Source organism: Arachis stenosperma, chromosome 10 (assembly GCF_014773155.1).
Source record: "Arachis stenosperma cultivar V10309 chromosome 10, arast.V10309.gnm1.PFL2, whole genome shotgun sequence".
Taxonomy (NCBI): Eukaryota; Viridiplantae; Streptophyta; class Magnoliopsida; order Fabales; family Fabaceae; genus Arachis; species Arachis stenosperma.
The window spans coordinates 84,298,691-84,302,525 of record NC_080386.1 but is presented as its reverse complement, the minus strand read 5'-3'; the positions used below and the strand labels follow the sequence as shown (position 1 = coordinate 84,302,525).

General features: G+C 38.8%; 1 non-coding gene across 1 annotated transcript; it reads right to left on the bottom strand.

Moving 5' to 3' along the window:
• Positions 1-3,515: 3,515 nt before the first annotated feature.
• On the bottom strand, positions 3,516-3,623 carry LOC130958287 (small nucleolar RNA R71). Its single transcript, XR_009077417.1, has one exon. It is a non-coding gene; the product is annotated as a small nucleolar RNA R71 (small nucleolar RNA).
• Positions 3,624-3,835: the final 212 nt, after the last annotated feature.

Sequence of the window (3,835 nt, the reverse complement as noted above, 5' to 3'; positions counted from 1 at the left end):
GAAAGTAGACATCCTGGGATTTCCAGCAATATATGATAGTCCATACTTTGCCCAAGATTTGATGGCCCAAACCGGCGTTCAAAGTCACCTACAGAAATTCCAGCGTTAAACACCGGAACTGGCACCTAAATGGGAGTTAAACGCCCAAACTGGCATAAAAGCTGGCGTTTAACTCCAAGACAAGTCTCTACACGAAAATGCTTCATTGCTCAGCCCAAGCACACACCAAGTGGGCCCGGAAGTGGATTTTTATGTCATTTACTCATCTCTGTACACCCTAGGCTACTAGTTTTATATAAGTAGGACCTTTTACTATTGTGTTTTGAACACATCTGGGTAGCTATCTTCTAATTTTATGCTATCTTAGATCATTTGGGAGGCTGGCCATTCGGCCATGCCTAGACCTTGTTCTTATGTATTTTCAACGGTGGAGTTTCTACACACCATAGATTAAGGTGTGGAGCTCTGCTGTACCTCGAGTATTAATGCAATTACTATTGTTCTTCTATTCAATTCCACTTGTTCTTTTACCAAGATATCACTTGTTCTTCAACTTGATGAAGGTGATGATTGACACTCATCATCATTCTCACCTATGAACAAGGTGACTGACAACCATTCTTGTTCTACAAGCATTCGAGGCTTGGTGAATATCTCTTGGATTCTTTAATCGGAGTCTTCGTGGTATAGGCAAGAACTGATGGCGGCATTCAAGAGAATCCGGAAGGTCTAACCTTGTCTGTGGTATTCTGAGTAGGATTCAATGATTGAATGACTGTGACGTGCTTCAAACCTGTAACCTACTGGGCGTTGGTGACAGACGCAAAAGAGTGATTCTATTCCGGTAGGGGAGGGAACCACACCGGTGATTGGCCACACTGTGACAGAGTGCGTGCATTAGCTTTCACTGCGAGGATGGGAGGTAGCCACTGACAACGGTGAAACCCTATACGAGCTTGCCATGGAAAGGAGTAAGAAGGATTGGATGAAGACAGTAGGAAAGCAGAGAGACGGAAGGGAAGGCATCTTCATGCACTTGTCTGAAGCTCTTACACCAATGATATACATAAGTATCCCTATCTTTATCTTTTATGTTATTTTCGTTCATCACTATACCCATTTGAGTCTGCCTGACTGAGATTTACAAGATGACCATAGCTTGCTTCATACCACCAATCTCCGTGGGATCGACCCTTACTCGCGTAAGGTTTATTACTTGGACGACCCAGTGCACTTGCTGGTTAGTTGTGCGAAGTTGTGTTTATGCCATGGTATTGAGCACCAATTCTTTGGAGCCATTACTAGGGATTATTTATGTTTTGAAAAGTATTGATCACAATTTCGTGCACCAAGTTTTTGGCGCCGTTGCCGGGGATTGTTCTTGTGTATGGACAACTGACGGTTCATCTTGTTGCTTAGATTAGGCATTTATTTTTTTTTTTCGAAATTCTTGAAGATGAATTCTAGAGTTTCATGATGATTTGCTGAAATCTGGCTGGCTGAGAAGCCATGTCTAATCTCATTGGACCGAGGTTTCAACTTATCATCACAAGAGCTTGTTAATCTTGCTTTTGGAGCAGTGATTTGCTAAGGCTTGGCTGGCCTTTGGCCATGTCTAGTGTTTTGGACCGAAGCTTTCTTTGAAAGCTTGGCTGGCTGTGAAGCCATGTCTAATTCCTGGACCGGAGTCTTAGACTAGCATTGCACTGATTCCTGGAATTCTCATTAAGAATTTTGATGTTTTCACTTAATTTTCGAAAAACACAAAAAAATTTAGAAAACCATAAAAACCAAAAATATTTGATGTTGCTTGCTTGAGTCTAGTGTCTCATCTTAAGTTTGGTGTCAATTGCATGCATTCATTCATGTGTCTTAAGGATCTTCAAGTAATTCTTGATGATTTCTTACTCTGATCTTTGAATTCTTTTGACTTGAAAGTTTATGTGTCTCATATGCATTCTCATTAGTGTCAGTAGTATATGAACTGCTAAGTTTGGTGTCTTGCATGCATTGTTATTTGATTCTTGTTGCATTTTGATTATTAAAAAATCCAAAATATTTTTATTTGTGTCTTTTCAAGTCAATAATACAAAGAATTGAAGATTCAGAACATACTGCAGAGGAATTTTACAGAAAAAGCTGGGCATTCAAAAATGCCCAGTGAAGAAGGCAGACTGGCGTTTAAACGCCAGCCAGGGTACCTGGTTGGGCGTTTAACGCCCAAAAAGGGTGCATTTGGGCGTTAAACGCCAGAATGGATACCATTCTGGGCGTTTAACGCCAGGATGGTGCTAGGGGGAAGATTTTGTTTTTCAAATCAAATTTTTTTTTTTAGTTTTCAAAGTTTTTCAAAATCAAATCTTTTTCAAATCATATCTTTTCAATCAAATGTTTTCAAAATCAATTTCTTTCCTTTTTTCAAAGATACTTACTAACAATTAATGATTTGATTGAACATCTCATATTTGTTGCCTTTTCTGTTGAGAAAGGTTTAATGTTTGAATCATATCTTTTCTTGTTAGGCAAGTCATTAATTTTTAAAATCAAATCTTTTTAAAATTGTTTTCAAATCATATCTTTTCAATCACATCTTTTTAAAACCAATCATATCTCCTCAACTACATCTTTTTCAAAATAGTTTTCAATCAAATCTTTTTGATTTCTAATTTAAAAATCTTTTTCAAAAATCACTTGATTTCTTTTCCACTTTTATTTTCAAAAATCAATTAATGTTTTTCAAAAATGTTTTCAAAATATTTTAATTAATTTTCGAAAATCTTCTTCCCTCCTTCTCACATCCTTCTATTTATGGAGTACCACTCCTTCTCAATGCACAATTCGAACCTTATCTAAGTAAAGTTCGAATTCTTCTTCTCCTTCTTCTTTCTATTTCTCTTTTCCTTTGAAACCTCAAGGAATCCCTATACTATGACATAGAGGATTCCACATTTTCTTGTTCTCTTCTCTTTCATATGAGCAGGAGCAAGGACAAAGGCATTCTTGTTGAAGCTGACCCTGAACCCGAAAGGACCTTGAAGAGAAAGCTAAGAGAAGCCAAAGCACAACTCTCTTTAGAGGACCTGACCGAATTCTTCAAGGAAGAAGAAGACATGGCAGCCGAAAACAACAATAATGCAAACAATGCAAGGAAGGTGCTGGGTGACTTTACTGCACCTACTCCTGATTTTTATGGGAGAAGCATCTCTATCCCTGCCATCAGAGCAAACAACTTTGAGCTTAAGCCTCAATTAGTTTCTCTAATGCAACAGAATTGCAAGTTCCATGGACTTCCAATGGAAGATCCTCATCAGTTCTTAGCTGAATTCTTGCAAATCTGTGACACAGTCAAGACTAATGGGGTTGACCCTGAGGTCTATAGACTGATGCTACTCCCTTTTGCTGTAAGAGACAGAGCTAGAATATGGTTGGACTCTCAACCTAAAGAAAGCCTGGACTCTTGGGAAAAGCTAGTCAATGCCTTCTTGGCAAAGTTCTTTCCACCCCAAAGATGGAGTAAGCTTAGAGTGGAAGTCCAAACCTTCAGACAGAAGGATGGAGAATCCCTCTATGAAGCTTGGGAAAGATACAAACAATTGATCAGAAGATGTCCTTCTGACATGCTTTCTGAATGGAGCATCATAGGTATTTTCTATGATGGTCTCTCTGAACTGTCCAAGATGTCTTTGGATAGCTCTGCTGGAGGATCTCTTCATCTGAAGAAGACGCCTACAGAGGCTCAAGAGCTAATTGAAATGGTTGCAAATAACCAATTCATGTACACTTCTGAAAGGAATCCTGTGAACAATGGGACAAGTCAGAAGAAAGGAGTTCTTGA